The 6,037-nt window shown below is 42.0% G+C and overlaps 1 long non-coding RNA gene across 3 annotated transcripts; it reads right to left on the reverse strand.

Moving 5' to 3' along the window:
- Positions 1-12: 12 nt before the first annotated feature.
- Positions 13-5,671, reverse strand: LOC122080142. 3 transcript variants are annotated; one of them, XR_006140609.1, is made up of 3 exons: positions 5,445-5,658; positions 2,180-2,834; positions 13-315 (listed from the first exon to the last, which is right to left on the reverse strand). It is a non-coding gene; the product is annotated as an uncharacterized LOC122080142 (long non-coding RNA). The 3 variants fall into 3 exon arrangements; XR_006140608.1 differs by having other exon boundaries at positions 13-1,388; XR_006140607.1 differs by lacking the exon at positions 13-315 and having other exon boundaries at positions 2,027-2,834; positions 5,445-5,671.
- Between the last annotated feature and the right edge of the window lie 366 nt (positions 5,672-6,037).

Below are 6,037 nucleotides of genomic sequence, written 5' to 3' on the forward strand. Positions count from 1 at the left end.
GGGGGGGGGGAACATTAAGGAAAAAGGATCTTGGAAAGAAGCAGCCTCCGAAGCAAGGTTATCAACAACTGCATTCGCCTATTTGTATGAATGTTGAAACTGCTGATGTGGAATTGTTTGAGCAATGTGTTGGCAGTCAGAGATAATTGTGGAGATACGCCATGGCCAGAGGGTAATGCTACCATTGAGAATATTGATCACCAACATGTTATCACTCTCAATAATAAAAGCAGCCCTTTCGAGCTTGGAGGCCAGCAAGAGAGCTTTTCGAATTGCCCCATCCCTCGGCGGTGATCGCCTGATTAAATCCAACTCCTACGGAAAAGCAGCATATGAAGGTTCCATTACTATCGCCACAAATTCCACCAATTCCCGCAGGCCTCGGGTTTCCTTTGCTTACCCCATCCACATTAATTTTCCATATACCTCTAGGGGGAGGAGACTAAGAGAATAATATGGGATTGCGAGGAGGAACAGAGATTAGAGATGTGATCTCTCAGGCTCCTCTGATAGCATTAACTAGCAGTCTCTGAGGTTGAAATTGCTGACTTCGGAAGATGAGGTTCCAATAGCTCACCCAAATTTCCCAAATGATATAACAGAAGAGCGTTGCTTTGAGAGAGAGTTGCCTGTTGTTGGGGCGAAAGCTCTTGATAACTGAAGAGATTGCTATGGAAATAGATGAACAAGATGGCACTGTCCCCAATCCCGCTAATTTCTAGATATGCTCCGTAACTAGGCAATGAAGAAAGAGATGGGTGGGGGTCTGTGATAGAGTTGAACATATGGCACAAAGGGGGTTGATAGAGAATCCACGCAGGTTTAACAGATCAGGGAGTGGAAGTTTGTTGTGTGTAGTCTTCCAAAGTAAGTGCTGAATTTTTGACATGGTTGGTAGGTGCCACAATTTTAACCATTGACCTGATGAGGCTTGAGAGAATCCCCCAATGGCGATGCTATATGCGGAAGCCACCGAAAATTTTCCATTTGCAGTGGCTGCCCACACCCATCTATCCGAAGTGGGGACTTGAGGAATCGGGATGGCAAGAATGTGAGAGGTAATTTTCGGTGGCCACCAATGCAAAACAATGTCTTGTCTCCATGTTTTTTCTTCTTGGTTGATGAGCATTGATACTTGTTGGGTAATTGTATTACAATTTCTTTCAAAAATAAAACAAATTGCAATACAAAGTTTTTGCAGTAGAAACTACTATGATGTTGTAGTATTGATCATTGGCTGAAATGAGATGAGGAAAAGCTTGACATAGATGTTGAATCACCACCACAGCAACTGAAGAAGCTTTGAACAGAATTGAAGTTGAGTCACACTTAGAGTGTTGCCTTTAAGGTAATTGATGCCCTTTACTGTCAAGAGTTGTTCTACATCTCTACCTCCAAGATAAAACAACCTCTTACTAAAAGATGAGGCAGTTCTTATAGTCCCTTCAAGGAGCAAAAAAAACAACAGCACAGCAGTCCCCTCTAACCTTACACAAGACTTAGAGAAAATAGATGAAAGAGAAAGACTTGTATGGTTGCAAAGAGTGGAAATAGATGGAGTGTCAAAGTGTGAATGTATATCTCTACAAGGTATTTGGTTGGGTCTATATAAACCCAAAACCAATCCTTGTACCCTCTTGGATTCCCCAAGAGTAACCTCCAACTAATGACAAGTTAATTGAAGAATAATGTCATATGGACATGAATTGGGAATTAATTCAATAAATTGAATTAATCCCAATCAATTTCTTAACCCACCTCCCCACTCATGTTAGTGACCATGAATGGACTTTAAGCCACCCATATAATGACATTAACCATTTACCTCTATTTGGCAATAACCTATGGCATGAATTGAGAATTAATTTTGTAAATGAAATTAGTCCAAATCAATTCTCTTTGCCCACCTCTCCACTCATGGTAATGGTCATGAATGGACTTTAGGGCTCTCATAAGGTGTTATTGACCATTTTTCCACTACCTTGACCCTAAGGGTCCCACACAATTACAAGTCATAAAACACGTAAAAGAAAAACCTCATTTTGAACCTTAATTATAATAAAAAAAATATAAATTCTAACAATACTATAGTCGGTGCGTTGGGTGGGAGCGGAAAAGGGGCCTTTTGCTGGGAGAATATTCAGGATCCAAAAATCGGACCATGGGTTGATAGACTCACCATCTCCCAGCAGTTTGAAAAGACCACATCTGAGCAGCTCGCGGGCAGAACATACCACCTTCCATCCCCAGGAAGCAGTGGTGGGACATATTGCTTCTAAGAAAGTCGACTGCAGAAAGTATTTCTCGTTCATCTTCGCCCATAGAGAATGAGGATGAGTGAGTAGCCCCCAACCTTTTTTTTGCAAGAAGTGCCTTATTCATATAGGATGCTTGCTTTATGGTCAGTCCACCAACCCATTTGGGTTTACAAATGTCCTTCCAGGAGATGGTGGGAACCTGTGATGAGGAACCACATGACCAGTAGAAATCTTTGTTAATCCTGTCCAATGTTGTGAGCACCGATCTTGGGAGGTTAAAGCATGACATTGTATATAGAGGCATGACTGATAATGTGGAGTGGATGAGAACAAGTTTGCCTACCAAGCTCGAATATTGGGTTTTCCAATGCTAGAGACTGGCGGAAACCCTTTGAACTAGGTCCTCACAATAGGCCTTAGATAACTTTCCCGTGGTGAGAGGTATGCCCAAATACCGATCAAGCAAGTTTGTGGGAGCGATTTGAAAGAATTCCTAGAATTGAATTTTAACTTCTGATGGAACATTAGAGCTAAAGTGGCCAAGTCTTCTACAGGTTAATAGCTTGACCAAAGTACCTGCAATAGAGAATATCATTCAGGCAATGAGCTTTAGTCATCGTAGCCTACCCAAAGAAGATTAGGTCATTAGCAAACGCCATGTGGGAAATCCTTTCACCATTCCTACAAATTTGAACTCCATGAAGCTGTTTAGCAGCCAGTGCAAGAGATAAGTGGGAAGAAAGCAACTCCGCACAAAGCACAAATAAATAAGGAGATAACGGGTCCCCTTGGCGGAGCCCCCCTCGACGGCCGGAATGATGGAGTTGGGTACCCATTAATGAGGATGCTAAGTTGCGTACTCTCTACTAAAAACATAATCTTTTCCACCCAGCCAGAATCGAAGCCAAAGTTAAGAAGAGTTTTCTGTAAGAAGCGCCATTCCACTTTGTCGTAGGCTTTGCTTAAGTCCACCTTGAGAGAGAAGAAACCCTTTTTTCCTCTACGAGTATTCTTAAATTTCTATAGAATCTCGTTGGTGATGAGAATGTTATCTTGTGTGTTCCTACCTTTTATGAAACCATTTTGTGAGAAGGAAATTACCCGATTCATGATGGGTCGAAGTTTGTTCACCATAATCTTGCTAATCACTTTATATATGAAGTTACATAAGCTGATTGGCCAAAAATCTCCCACTGATGATGGGGAGTCAACTTTGGGAATTAATGTGATAAGCATATGATTAATCGAGCAGGTGAAGTGACCTGTGGAGAAAAAAAATTTATTGCAGTCAATGATGTCCCTCCCAATGATCGGCCAAGCTTTGTGAAAGAAATTCCCTTTGTAGCCATCTGGATCTAGAGATTTGTGTGTTGGTATGGAGCGGATAGTGGTTAATATCTCTTATGCTGTTATCGGTGAGTTGAGATTTGAATTGCCCTCCAGCGTAACTCTCCCCCTGATTGGAGTGAAGTATACATCATCTAGTTACGGGTGTGAAGAGTTGAAAATGCCTTGGAAGTGATGGACAAAGGCCTGCTGGATAGTGGACTAATCAGTGAGGACTAGTCCTTCAAATGAGAGGAATCTAATTATGTTCTTGGCCATTCGCTTAGTTGTGAGAGTCTGGAAATAGCGAGTGTTGCGATCTCCTTTAGTAATCCAATCTGATCTGGACTTCTGATGCCAAAGGAGTTCCTCTTGGTGTAGGTATTTCCTTAACTTTGAATTCAACTGCTTATCTAGTTGGAACCATTGGGTGCTTCTGAGCTGGGGTTTGGTATTCTGCAATTCAAGAATGGCTGCTTTGGTTTTCCCAATGTTGAAGTGTATATTGCCGACATTATTTTTGTTCCAATGTTTAAGTGTGGTGGTGAGGCTTGCCAATTTTTTGCATAATTTGAAGGAGGGTGAACCTCTACTCAGCCTTGAGTTCCAAGTGTCTAAGACAATGTCCAGAAATGAAGGCTCTAGTAGTCCAAAAAGCTTCAAATCGGAAAGGCCTCCAACCATGAGGTTGAAAAGACTCTGTGTCAAGAAGGATTGCCTTGTGGTTTGATGTTGCCATGTATTATGTGCGGATAGTAGCAGACGGGTATAATTCCATCTATGCATCATTATCCAGGAACCGGTCTAATTTAGCCTCAATTCGGTTAGCCCCTTGTTGCCTATTTGTCTAGGTGAACGTGGTGCTTTGTGGACTAATTTCTTGTATGCATGCTCGATTGATGAATTCTTTTATTTGACGAATTTGCTGAATTCTAAGTTGTCTGCCTCCCATTTTATCATCAATGTTCATATAGGAATTCCAATCACCCATTAGTAGCCAGGGATTATGAGTTGTAGCAGCTATATTTTCCAAAATAGCATATTGGTTTGTCCTAATGGATTCAACACAACTTAGGTAAACGAAAGTCATCGTCCAACATTGATTAAAATCTGGGAAAACCACTTCAGTGTGGATGCACCATGAAGATAACCATAATACATTCAGTTGCACATGGCTACACCATAAAAGAAGAAGACCGCTAGCACCCTGTGATGCAGGGGAACAAACAAAATTTGTGAATGCTAAGGATCGATAGAGAGAGTGAAGGCAATGTTTACTGGACTTGGTTTCTGAAAGAAAGCATAAAGTTGGTCCAGTTTTATTTAGGAGGAGTTTGAGCTCCCTTTTTATCGAGGGTGGACCAATCCCCTGACAATTGAGCACCATGATGATCGTGGTTTCCCCGGTGACTGGGTACGGCCAGTCACCTCCGCCTTAGTCGAAGGTCCAACAGGGACATGATGTTCATCAGCAGAGTCTGGGCAGATCATTTAGAAGCTTCACCCTTACCAGATGGAAACAGTTGAAGTATCAAGTCTAGTTCTGTGATGGAAAAGACACTCTTAGCCGTCAGAATCTTGTAGTTTCTAGCTGCAATGTTGGTGGAAGTCGCTATTGGAAACAAATGGAGAGTCTAAAGGTATAACCCAGGTAAGGTCCTCACTAGATTAACATTTCAACAATATGCTAGGTGGATTACTTATGCAGCCCAATCTGAATTTTAAGAAAATACTCTCTGGAGAACTTATGTATTCTAACAGATGGCACAACCAAGCAATTAAATAGTCTTTCTTAACATTTACTACAGTGAAAGAAGCTCATGCATTGGCTAATCAGAAAAATAATAATGAGAACACTACCTGATGTGGTAAAAATTGACCAGCCGATCTTCTTTGCAGCTCCTGATGCTCCAATGGATCTACACAGAAGAGAAGACAGGGGAGAGCCGGGTTGACCCAACGAGGGACTCTCCGATGCCTAAGTTATATCTTTTCACAATAGATACTCAAGAGAGTTTTTCCAGTAAAGAGAAGTGATAGATCCCCATGATGGAGGTTTACCTTAGTATTTATAGACTGCTAATGGAGTAGAGAAAGAGGAAACGTCTATGGAGAGTCCTACTGGGCATGGAGTCCTTAAGGAGAATGGTTCTATGATCCTGGGAATATTCTGGATTCCAAAGCATGTTCCGAGAATATTCTTTTCTTATCTTGTACGTACAAGTCATGAGAAGGGTGGACACTTCTAGTGACGTGCAATGGATTGAGTCCTGCCCCTATAATCAGGGGTCACGTCCCTTGAATGTAGGAGTGGGCGTGTGTACGTTTCTGGGTGCTTTACTTGATTGTGCCAAGCCTAGCTGGTAGGTCGGCTTATGGAGAGACCAAGGTAGCAGGTCGGCTTATAGAGAGGCTACGGTGGCTACTCGGTATAAGGAGGGGCCAAGATAGCT

The sequence above is a fragment of the Macadamia integrifolia genome, chromosome 5 (genome assembly GCF_013358625.1).
Source record: "Macadamia integrifolia cultivar HAES 741 chromosome 5, SCU_Mint_v3, whole genome shotgun sequence".
NCBI classification, from domain to species: domain Eukaryota; kingdom Viridiplantae; phylum Streptophyta; class Magnoliopsida; order Proteales; family Proteaceae; genus Macadamia; species Macadamia integrifolia.